The sequence below is a fragment of the Macaca mulatta genome, chromosome X, assembly GCF_049350105.2.
Source record: "Macaca mulatta isolate MMU2019108-1 chromosome X, T2T-MMU8v2.0, whole genome shotgun sequence".
In the NCBI taxonomy this organism is placed as follows: Eukaryota; Metazoa; Chordata; class Mammalia; order Primates; family Cercopithecidae; genus Macaca; species Macaca mulatta.
Genome location: NC_133426.1, coordinates 74988624 through 75001770, shown reverse-complemented (window position 1 = coordinate 75001770; position 13147 = coordinate 74988624). Strand labels below are relative to the sequence as shown.

Below are 13147 nucleotides of genomic sequence, written 5' to 3'. Positions count from 1 at the left end.
GGGAAAGTCATTAAAAGAATATATTTCCAGCTGGGCACCTGGGGGTCAATCCCACTGAGGAGCCATGTAGAATGCGGTTCAGAGTTGTCCACTGGAGGGACAGAAGAGTAGGAATCTCTCTACAGCTCCTGTATCCCATTGGTCAGCAGTCACTACTTGCAGTGTTAATTTCCTTTCACCTCCAGACTTGTACATGCTTCAGAATATTAGAACAGGTTCCCACAGGCAAGAAGAAGCCTGTGGACTTCTGTGAGATAAAGCACAGTATAGGCAAAGTACTGTCAGGTTGAACCTGCCTACAGAGTGGTGGGTGGAAAGAATACAAGGCAGGGCTTGAAAGGTATTTGATGCCTACTCTAAACGCAAGGCGACAGTCATCTGAAAAACAGTGGTGGTAGTAGGAGTGTCAAGGAAGCAATTTTACTTGCTTGATGTAGTGAATAAGCAGACAAACTCTGGAACCAGACTATCTGGGTTTGAAACTCAACTCCATCATTAGTAAATCGTGTCATTTTGGACAAGTTACTAAATCTCTCCATGCCTCAGTTTCATCATCGGTAAAATGGAGATAACAATAGCTGCCTAATAGAGTTTTGAGGACTGAGTTAAATGTTAGCTATTAATATTTACAATAGAAACACATGTTTGGCCAGGGGCGGTGGCTCACGCCTGTAATCCCAGCACTTTGGGAGCCGAGGTGGGCGGATCATCTGAGAAACCAGGTTGGTTTCAAGACCAACCCTGCCAACATGGGGAAACCCCGTCTCTACTAAAAATACAAAAATTAACCAGACATGGTTGTGTGTGCCTGTAATCCCAGCTACTCAGGAGGCTGAGGCAGGAGAATTGCTTAAACTCAGGAGACAGAGGTTGCAATTAGCCAAGATCGAGCCACTGCACTCCAGCATGGGTAACAGAGCAAGACTCCATCTCAATCAATCAATCAATCAATCAATATTAAAAAAAAAAAAAAAGGAAACACATGTCTGCTGCCCATCCCCACCCGACTTTGCCCTTCCAGACTCTCATCTATTCCCTCACTGGAGACAGAAGATCTTTTATTTTCTGTTATTTATAACTTCAGAATTTGGGCCCCTGTTCTTTCTTTCCCATTAACTTGAGTGACCTGTGTGAGAGACAGACAGACAGATACCACACAAGGATGGTAGGACAAGAACTTTTACTTTTTCTTACATAAAAATTTTACACAAAAAACATTACATTCCTTGTAAAAATTGAGAACACATAGTTATGTAAAAATATGAAGTTAACTGTTCTGTGTCTGTTAGAATATGTTTTGTTTTGTTTTTTGTTTTTGTGTGTGTATGTTTTTTGAGACAGAGGCTCTCTCTGTTGCCCAGACTGGAGTGCAGTGGTGTTATCTCAGCTCACTGCAACCGCCACCTCCCAGGTTCAGGTGATTATCATAGCATATGCATAGCAGCCTACCGAGTAGCTGAGATTACAGGCGCATGCCACCACATCGGCTAATTTTTGTATTTTTAGCAGAGACGGGTTTTACCTTGTTGGCCAGGCTGGTCTTGAACTCCGGACCTCAAGTTATCCTCCTGCCTCGGCCTCCCATAGGGCTGGGATTACAGGTGTGAACCACTGCGCCTGGCCAGAATGTTTTTGTTTTTGAGTAAGACAAAATCAACCCACACTGCCAGTGATGGATTGGAGAGAGCAAGGCCCATGAATAGAGAATTGAGATGGGGAGTGTTGGGGTCAGGCAGTTGGAAGGTGAAATAAAACTATTCTGTCAACAAAGTCAGGCCAAGGGGCTGAGGGAAGCTGAGGCGTGAGATGGAACTTGGATAAACTGAGTGGTGAATGCTAGTATGTAGCTAGCCAATGGGAGATGTTCCTTCCTCTACTGTTTTCTGTTGTTCCTTCTGCTTTCTTTTTCTGGTCCTTCACTACCTCGCTTCTTGGCAGCAATGCCTCCCCTTTTTGTAACTGAAAAAAAGGTAAACATAGGGCCACTGTGGACGAATGTATGGTCAATGTTTGTTCTGAATGAGTGCATCTAAAAAGTGCACTTCTGAAAAGCAAACAAAACCTACGCAATTAGGTTGCCATTAAAATGACACACAGTGCAAAGAGCAATGTGTCTATTGTACTACACACTCATACTTTCCACCCCTCCCCCATCACTTTCTTGAGAAGGATGAGCCTAACAAGGAAAGAGGAAGAATAGCAAAGGAAAGGACACGCTTAGGAGTGGGCAACAGCAACTCAATACTTCCCATGCTTTCCATGTTAAAGTTTGAAGTAAACTTAAATATAAAAAACACCACACGAGGTGTTTTTGATGTAGTGAATAAGCATACAAATTCCACAGGTGCGGTGGCTCATGCCTGCAATCCCAGCACTTTGGGAGGCTGAGGCAGGCAGCTCACTTGAGCCAAGAGTTCAAGACCAACCATGGCAAAACCCCATATCTACAAAAAAATACAAAAATTAGCCGGGCCTGGTGGTAGGTGCCTGAAGTCCCAGCTACTTGGGGGGCTGAGACAGGAGGATTGCTTGAGCCCAGGAGGTTGAGGCTGCAGTGAGTCCACTGCCCTCCAGCCTAAGCAGCAGAGCAACTCAAGAAAGAAAGAAAGAAAGAGAAAAAAGAAAGAAAGAAAAGAAAAAAAGAGAGAGAGAAAGAGAAAGATATAAAAAAGAAAAGGAAAAGGAAAGAAAAAGGAAGGAAAGATGAACCACGAGGAATCATTTTAAAGTTTCCTCTCTAATAAGATTGGGAACAGAGACTCCTGCGAGTGGACATGACCAAGGGCAGCAGAGGCCACTGAGTTCCTAACACACTGCAGTCCCTTAGGATGAGTAGATGACTTTCTAATATCTGAACTACTTGGATGCAGATGTATGTATGTATGTGTGTGTGTGTTTATTTATTTATTTTTTGAGGCTCACTGCAGCCTCAAACTCAGGCCTTCAAGTGCTTCTCCTGCCTTGGCCTCCCAAAGTGCTGGGATTACAGGTGTAAGCCACTGCTAACAGCCTACACAAATTTAAAATATAGTTAATTCTTCAGTCCAGCCCTCCAAATTATTTCCTACCTCTGTCTATGTGTGGATTCTCAGAAAAGCACAAATCTTTAATGTATGTGAAACGAGGTCTAAGAAAAAGCAAGCGATAAAAGCTCAGGGAAGGAGACAAGACCATCTCACTCCTACACTTTGATCCTACTGAGACCTACAATCCACTGATTTGCCACAGTTTTACTGTCTTTCATCCCCCTGATGTCCGCTTTTCTCTCCTTATTCAGTTTAAACTCCACTGGCAATCACCACAATCATTTCTTTGCAACATTCTCAACTCCCTTACCCCTCTTTTGCTTTTATTGCACTCATTTGGCAAGAGTACAGACCTGGTTAAACCCAACACTCTATATACTTGGTGTTTGCATCGTCAGCTAAATGTTATCAGAGCAAAACATACAACTTAGCTGACTGGTCTCACTTTAAGGGACCACAAAGCTTCATAGACCTTTAATGCTGCCTGGTGATCACACAAATTTCTTAAGTCCATTTACTTGCCCACTCACCTAAAGATTATATCATACCTTCTTTCTCCTCAAAACTTCAATGTCTCCTCTCCAATCCTGAATTTCAGATGAAAACTTTGCCCCCTAATTCACTGAGAAAATAAAAGCAGTCCAAAGAGACCTTCTATTGACCACACATGTACCCACTTGTTAGTATCCATAAGCACATTCTCTGCCATTGCTCCTCACAACCATCTGTATTATCTAAGTCACTTATACACTAGGTTTGATCCCATATCTTCCTACTCAAGGATAACATCTCAAGAGTAAAAGGAAAAGTTCACATACACTAAATGACTGCATTTAAGTCTCCTAGCAGATTAAAAATATTAACTAACATCTGCATGAACTCTACTATTTTACAAACTAATTTCACATACATTTTTGTACCTTATCTTCACAAAATTTCTATGAGGTAGGTTTTATTCTTGTTTCCATTTTGCAAGAAAATGAGACTCTAAAGAGGTAAATTATTTGCTCCAAATTGCTCGGAAATTTGGTTAGTGGTAAAGATGGAATTGAAATTTAGGCCAAGAATAATAATGGAAAATTGGTTTTTATTTTTAATTTACATGAGAGTGCTATGTACAAATCTGTGCAAATAAGCTTGAAAGCGTCAAGGAGATAGACTATTTCTTAGAAAAATTTAAGTGTTCAAACTGACACAAGAGAATTTAGGAAACCTCATCAGAACAATGACTATGTAAAAATACATTTAAAACTGTCAGAGAATCAGGCTGGCGCCATGACTCACTCCTGTAATCCCAGCACTTTGGGAGGCCGAGGCGGGCGAATCACTTGAGGTCAGGAGTTCGAGACCAGCCTGGCCAAAATAGCAAAACCATGTCTCTACTAAAAATGCAAAGCTTAGCCGGGCAGGGTGGCACATGCCCATAATCCCAGCTACTCCATAGGCTGAGGCATGAGAATCGCTTGAACCCAGGAAGCAGAGGTTGCAGTGAGCCGAGATCGTGCCAGTGCACTCCAGCCTGGGCTTCAGAGTGAGACTCCATTTCAAAAACAAACAAACAAACAAACAACTATCAGAGAAGCAATCCTCTAAATCAAAAGTTGACAAATATTTTCTGTAAAAGGCTAGCTAGTAAATGTTTTAGGTTATGCAGACGATCAATTGTCTCTGTTGCACATTATTCTTTGTTTTATGTCTTTTTGTTTTGGGTTTTACAGACCTTAAAAATGCAGAAACCAGTCTGACACGGTTGTTCCTGCCTGTAATCCCAGTACTTTGGGAGGTCGAGGCAGGAGGATCACTTGAGCCCAGAAGTTCGAGGCCAGCCTGGGTAACATGGAAAAACCCCATCTCTACAAAAAGTTTAAAAATTAGCCTGGCATGGTTTCACACACCTGTAGTCCCAGCTACTCTGGAGGCTGAAGTGGGTGGACCACTTGAGACCAGGAGTTCAAGGTTACAGTGAGTTATGACGGTGCCACTGCACCCTAGCCTGTACAGCAGAATGAGATCTTGTCTCAAAAACAAACAAACAAACAAACAAACGAAAACAAAAACAAAACAAAGCAAAAAAAACCCCTATGCTGTTTAGTTTCCAAATATTTGGGAATTTTTCAAGGTATCATTTGTTATCAACTTCTCATTTAGTTTCCTTCTGGTTTGAGAACATATTTTGTGTGGCTTATATTCTTTTAAATGTGTTAAGTTTTGTTTTATGACTTAGAATATAGCCTGTGTTGGTGAATGATTCAAGTGCACTTGGAAAGAATGTCTCTTCTGCTGTTGCTGGGTAGAGTGTTACCAATTAGGTCAAGTTGGTTGATAATGTACTTCATGTTATCTATGTTCTTACAGATTTTCTGCCTACTTGTTCTATCAATTACTGAGAGAGGAGTGCTATATATAATATATATAGTACTAATATACATAGTACACATTATATATATGTATGTATTTTGTAGAGACAGGGCCTCATTATATTGCCTAGTCTTGTCTCAACTCCTAGGCTCAAGTGATCCTCCCACCTCAGGCCTTCCAAAGTGCTTGAATTACAGGTAAGCCACCTTACCCAGCCATGTTGCTGCTTTTTAAACAGACAGTTTAAAAAGCAGCAACATGGCTAGAGTTCAGTGGTGCAATTGTAGCTCACTGCAGCCTTCAAGTCATTCTCCCACCTCAGCCTCCCGAGTAGCCGGGACCACAGGTACGCACCACCATATTCGGCTAATTATTAAGTCTTTTGTTATTATTTTATTTAAGACTTGTTATTTTATTTAAATAATAAGAAATAAAAGTCTTTCTATTCACACACGTAATTACCCTTTCTAATGCTTTTCATTTCTGTGTATTTTGTGTATAGATCCAGGTTTCCAACTGGTGTCATTTGTCTACCACTTGAAGAAATTTTAAAAGTATTTTTTGTAGTGTGTGTCTACTGGAAATGAATTATTTCAGTGGTTTTATGTCTGAAAATAGCTTTATTAAAACTTCAGTGGGGCCAGGCATGGTGGCTCACATCTATAATCCCCGCACTTTGGGAGGCCAAGGCGGGTGGATTGCTTGAGCTCAGGAGTTTGAGACCAGCCAGGGAAACACAGTGAAACTCCATCTCTACAAAAAATACAAAAAATTAGCCAGGCATAGTGACTGTGGTCCCAGCTACTCCAGAGGGTGAGGTGGGAGGATCACCTGAGCCCAGGGAGGTTGAGGCTGCAGTAAGCTGTGATCACGCTGCTGAACTCTAGCCTGGGCGACAGAGTGAGACCCTGTCTCAAAAGAAAGAAAAGAAAAAGAAAAAGAAAAAGAAAAAGAAAAAGAAAAAGAAAAAACTTCAGGGCCAAGTGTGGTGGCCCACGCTTGTAATCCCAGCACATTGGGAGGCAAAGGTGGGAAGATTGCTTGATCCAGGAGTTTGAGATCAGTTTGGGCAGGATGGCAAGAACCTGTCTCTGCAAAAAACTTAATAATTAGCCAAATATGGTGGTGCATACCTGTCCCAGCTACTCAGGAAGCTGAGGTGGGAGAATGACTTGAACCCAGGAAGTTAAGGCTGCAGTGAGCTACAATTGAACCATTGAACTCTAGCCTACGCAACAGAATGAGACCTTGTCTCAAAAAACAAATTAATTCTGAGTCTGATGCCTTCCCTGGAAAACCTAAGCGAATAAATAAAACTTCAGGGATTTTGTAACAGCTTTATTGCAATATAATTCACATGTCCTATGATTCACTCCTTTCAAGTGTACAATTGAATGATATTTGATATATTCACAGAGATATGCATCTATCACCACAATCAATATTATAACACTTTCATTGTCCCAGACAAGAACTCTGCACCCCTTAGCCATCATCCTCAAATCCCCCATTGCCCACCACCAGCGCTGGGCAACCACTAACCTACATTTGCCTGTTCTGCACATTTTATATAAATAGAATCATACAATATGTGGGCTTCTTTCACTTAGCATAGTGTTTTCAAGTTTCATCCATGCTGTAGCATGAATGTAGTATTTAATTCCTTTTTACAGCTGAATAATATTCCATTGTACAGACATGCCATGTTTTGCTTACCCATTCATCAATTCATGGACATTTGGTTATTTCCATTTTTCAGTAATGCTGCTGTGAACTTTTGCATGTAGTACATGGACATAAGTTTTCATTGCTCTTGAGTATGTATCTAGGAGTGAAATTGCTGGGTCTTATGGTTACTCCGTATTTAACCTTTTGAGGAACTTTCAAGCCATTTACCAAAATATCTATGCCATTTTACATTTCCACTAGCAATGTATGAGGCCTTCAATTTTTTTCACATCCTTACCAATATATGTTATTACATATATTTTCAATTATAGCTGTCCCCTAGTGGGTGTGAAGTGATATATAATTTTGGATTTGATTTGCATTTCACATATGTCACAGATATCACAATTACACGGTGTTGAGCATCTTTTCATTTCCTTAATGACAATTTATGTAGCTTCTTTGGGGAGATATCTATTCAAATCCTCTACCTATTTTTAAATTGAGTTATTTGTCTTTTTATTGTTGAGTTTTTAAGAGTTCCTTATATATTATAGATACAAGTTTCTTGTCAGAAATACACTTTGCAAATATTTTCTCTCATTTTGTGGGTTGCTTTTTCAACTTCTTTATGGTATCTATCTTAGTTCATTTTCTGTTGCTATAACAATGCCACAGACTGGGTAATTTATAGAGAAAATAAGTTTATTTAGTTCATGGTTCTGGAGGCTAGGGAGTCCAAGAGCATTGCACCAGCATTTGGTGAGGGCCTTCTTACTGTGTCATAACATGGCAGAGGGCATCACATGGCTAGAGGACAAGAGCAAGAGGCCACAGAAAGCTTGCTTTTATAGCAAAGTCACTCTCATGATAACAAGCCCACTCCCATGATAGTGATACTAATCCATCCATGAGGGAAAAAGGATTAAGTTCCCAACACATAGGCTAGGCACAGTGGCTGACACCTGGAATTCCAGGTGAGCCCAGTAAGCCATAGTGGCACCACTGCACTCCAGCCTGGGCGACAGAGTGAGATTCTGTCTCAAAAAAAAAAAAAAAAAAAAAGTTTCTGACGCATAAACTTTTGAGAGACACATAGAAAACATGGCAGTATTTGTTGAAATTTTCATGCATCAAAGGATGCATGGTGAATAAATTATTATTGGTTATCTTTTGTTGCTTGTGCTTTTGGTATCATACCTAACCTAAGGTCATGAAGATTTGCAGTTACATTTTCCTCTGAAAATTTTATTGTTTTAGCACCTACTTTTAGGTTTATTATCCATTTTGAGTTAACTTTCATATATGGTATAATATAAGGTCTAAGTTCAACTTTTGCAGCTGGATATTCTGTTATTCCAACATCATGTGTTGAAAACACTACTCATTCCCCCCGTGAATTGTTTTGGTATCCTTGTTGAAATCAATTGACCATCAAAGTAAAGGTTTATTTCTGAACTCTCAATTAAATTCCGTTGATCTATATGTCTATTCTTATGCCAATACAACACAGTTTTGTTTGTTGTACTTTTGTAGTGAATTTTAAAATCAGAAAGTGTGGGTTCTCCAACTCTGTTCCTCTTTTTTTCTATGAAATTTATTGTATCTACACTAAAAGACTTCTTCTGAGGGGAAGTATTTTTTTAACCGTGTTATGATCCTACACAGCTGCCCAGAGTAGGATACTATCATAAGTCATTAACATGCCATATAAGTTTTAAATAAATAAAATCTACAAAACATAAGTTATGTACAAATATCTTAGTCACGTTTACAAACCTACGTATTAGGTTGGTGCGAAAGTAATTGCCCTTAAATCTCTTGCTTCATATTTTAAACTCTGTACAGATACCAACAACATTCCTTTTCATGAAGTTCACTGTCTAAAAATGCATTTCATTTATTAAAAGTAATGGCAAAACCGCAATTACTTTTGCACCAACCCAATACAATAAAGCAAATGTAAACACTAAATGCAGCATGAGAATGATCAAGCGATGCCCAGAGACAACCACTTTTTGGTGAGTCTGCCCCCCAGGAGCCGGCACCAGCCAGCCCTGGAGTCAGGCCATTCAACCCTTCCAAAATCAACTGGGCTGGCCCTTAGAGGAGAAAAAAGGTCTGAAGATGTCATAGACCTGAAGGACTGGAAAGCTGGTGAGAGGTTGCCTGCCAGCCTTCCACCCCGCAAGTCTGAGGCACACGGAGAAGAAGACAGCACAGAGGCTTAGCCTGTGTGCCTAGGCCCCAGAGGCTCCTGCCATCTGGGGCTCCAACAGGCATTTTGCTGCTTTGGGAGGCAAGTCCGTGGAATGGTAACTGCTTAAGTAAAATAAGAAGGTCCAGAAAATGTTTCCTAATTCAGTAACCTTCCTGACTCTTTGCCAGAAACAGGCCCAAATAGTGAGGGGTGGAGTTGGGGGACACATGATCATGAGCACTGACGATGCTTCAGTGGGATCTCAGAAAGAAGGCACACATTGACCTGATTTGGTGGAGAACTTCTAGAAGATTTGCAATGTCCTAGACACAACTAAATCCTATCAGTACAGCAGAGTGGGGGCTATGAGGCAGGTGTGATGAAAGGGTACTTCTCCATCCAGTGACCAAGTAATACACATATGTATCACCTTGTAACCCACACAAGTGCAATCATGTGAAACCAACTTCACTATGGTAAGAAGAGAAAATAGCCAGCATTGATATTGTGCAGAGTCCTGGGACTGGGCAGGGCCCAGTGGCCACTGCTGTATGCAGCCTGCCCCCTGCCAGCCGTGGGAAGGCAGTTGGAGGGGCATGGGGCTGGGCCCCGGCACCAAGGAGTGAGGCGTGGATGTATTGGGTTGTTGGAGGAAGGCAAGAGCCCCCACTTGGAGGCCAAGCATTCACACTGAAAGGCAGCATACCCAGTGCTGGCAACAGGCATGAGGAGCACAGACCAGGAGAAGGAGGAGCTGGATTAAAGCTGTTTACTGCATTGTGAACAACATAGGAAATGTGAGTTTTTCTTTTCTTTTCTTTTCTTTTTTTTTTTTTTTTTTTGAGACAGTCTTATTCTGTCGCCCAGGCTGGAGTGCAGTGGCACGATCTCAGCTCACTGCAACCTCCGCCTCCTGGGTTCAAGCGATTCTCCTGCCTCAGCCTCCCCAGTAGCTGGGACGACAGGCATGTGCCACCCCGCTGGGCTCATTACTGTATTTTTAGTAGAGATGAGATTTCACCATGTTGCCCAGGCTGGTCTCGAACTCCTGGCCTCAAGTGATCTGACTTCCTTGGCCTCCCAAAGTGCTGGGATTATAGGCACGAGCCACCATGCCTGGCCTTTGTTTTGTTTTGTTTTTGTTTTTGTTTTTGAGACAGAGTCTCATTCTGTCACCCAGGCTGGAGTGCAGTGGTGCGATCTGGGCTCACTGCAACCTCCGCTTCCTGGGTTCAAGTGATTCTTGTGCCTCAGCCTCTTGAGTAGCTGGCATTACAGGTGCCCACCACCATGCCCAGCAAATTTTTGTAATTATAGCAGAGATGGGGTTTCACCATGTTGGCCAGGCTGGTCTCGAGCTCCTGACCTTAAGTCATCTGCCTGCCTCGGCCTCCCAAACTGCTGGGATTACAGGTGTGAGCCACCATGCCTGGCTGGAAATGTGACTTTTTCTTGCCCTTCATCTGATTGGGAGAATGGTGTGCAACTGGTATTCAGCACCACATTGTTAACATTTCCTGAAATACAGGACTTTCACGTTTGGTCCTTTGTAAAATTTCTGCAAGCTGCTAATTAGGATCGTAAAGTCCCTATTTTTCCTAAGAGATCGCCCATGGTGGTTAATGCTGATAGCCCAGCAGAAGGAGTTACTGGACTGGTAGGAAAACCACTTAGTGTAGCTTTCGGGAAGGAAAACTGTTTTCTTTTCCTTTGCCAACAGGAGTGGCTGGCAAAAAGAGTCATCCTTGGACAGCGGAATCTATCTTTTCACCATCTAGAGTTGGAGAAGTAGGAGCCAACTTTCTAGTTATTTCCTTTCCTGAACTGCTAGTTCTTGCCCTTAAATACCTTGCTTCATCTTTTAACCTCTGTACAGAGACCGACAACATTCCTTTTCATGAAGTTCACTTTCTAAAAATGCATTTCACTCAATGGCCTGATTTAGCCTTTGTTCTTAGTCTTCCAGAGAAGGCCGGTGCAGTGGCTCACACCTGTAATCCCAGCACTTTGGGAGGCTGAGGCGGGTGGATTACTTGAGGTCAGGAGTTCGAGACCAGCCTGGTCAACATGGTGAATCTCGGAGGTGGAAGTTGCAGTGAGCCAAGATCTCACCACTGCACTCCAGCCTGGGCAACAGAGCAAGACTCTGTCTCAAAAAAACCCAAAAATACAAACAAACAAACAAACAAAAAAACCAAAGTCTTTTAGTGAAACTATTATTGCCCTTTTTGCTTGCTCCAGGTCATCATTGGCCTGTTCCAGCTCCCTCACATACTTAAGCAACCACACCTCAATGGCCCACATCTGACTTAAATCATCTAATATTGAGACCTGCTTGTAGCTCTGTGCATGTTGATGTTCTGGTTTCTCCTTTAATGCCTCCACTTCATATTTCAGTCTTTGGCTATAAAGTTGCAAGTTTCTATTTCTTTGTTCAGGCTGTGCTAATTGTGCTGCCAAGTCTGCTTCTAAATCTCTGCTTCCTTCCTGAAATTCAACTAACTCATCTCAAGCTTCCTGGAAGCTATGTTTATACTTCAAGGACATTTCCTTCCAATAAGTAGTTTCATCCTTTAGACTTGAAAAATCGGGTATATGTTCATCATCCATGATCAAAAAAGTGTCTAATGTGTCAAAAGCACACGTTCACCACCGCTTGACCCATGTCTCTGCTCCACTGGTTTGGCCAGGCTGACCCAGCTGCTCAGCTTCATTCCCCTCCACAGCTCTGAGCTCCACTCCATTCTGTTCCTCTTTCTTGAGGTCGTTTAGCTATTCTGGGTCCCTTGAATTTTCATATGAATTTTAAAATCAGCAAATAAATTTCTGGGAAAAAAAAGTTGACTGAGGTTTTTTTTGTTTGTTTGTTTGTTTTTTAATGTGTGTGTATTTCTTGCAGAAATTGGGGTCTCATTTTGTTGCCCAGGCTGGTCTCAAACTCCTGGCCTCAAGCAATCCTCTCACCTGCGGCCTCCCAAATTGCTGAGATAACAGGGGTGAGCCACCGTCCCCAGCCCTGACTGGGATTTTGGTACTGATTACATTGCATCTGTAGATGAATTTGAGGAGAATTGCTATCTTAAAAATATTAGATCTTGGGTGAGACGCAGTGGCTCATGCCTGTAATCCCAGCACTTTGGGAGGCCAAGGCAGGAAGATCACCTGAGGTCAGGAGTTCGAGGCCAGCCTGGCCAACATGGCAAAACTCCATCTCTACTAAAAATACAAAAATTAGCCAGGCATGGTGGCGGATGCCTGTAATTCCAGCTACTCGGGAGGCTGAGGCAAGAGAATCGCTTGAAGAGAATCTCTGCCAGGAGGCAGAGGTTGCAGTGAGACAAGATAACGCCACTACATGCTAGCCTGGTGATAGAGCGAGACTCCATCTTAAAAAAAAAAAAAAGAAATTAAGTCTTTCCAATACATGAGCAGGGTATATCTACCTTTCACTTTATTTAGATCTTTAATTTCTTTGAACAATGTTTTATAATTTTTAGAGTATGATTTCTATTTATTTATTTTTGTTAAATGTATTCCTTAGTATTTTATTGTTTTTGAAGCTTTTTTAATGGGATACCTTCTTAATTCAATTTTTGGATTGTACATTACATGTGTATAGAAATATAACTGCTTTCTGTATATTGAGTTTGTATCTTACAAACTGGTTGCCTTTTTTTTTTTTTTTTTTTTTTTTTTAGTTCTAATAGTTTTTTGTAGGCCAGTCGTGGTGGCTCACACCTGGAATCCCAGCACTTTGGTAGGCCAAAATGGAAGGATTGCTTGAAGCGTTCAAGGCTGGCCTGGGCAACAAAGCGAGACCACATCCTTACAAAAAAGTAAAAAAATTATTTGGCCATGGTGGCACACCTCTGTAATCCCAGCTACCCAAGAGGCT

At 41.7% G+C, this 13147-nt stretch overlaps 1 pseudogene; it reads right to left on the bottom strand.

Moving 5' to 3' along the window:
* Positions 1-10659: 10659 nt before the first annotated feature.
* LOC100427348 (nuclear distribution protein nudE-like 1 pseudogene) lies at positions 10660-11862 on the bottom strand (annotated as a pseudogene).
* Between the last annotated feature and the right edge of the window lie 1285 nt (positions 11863-13147).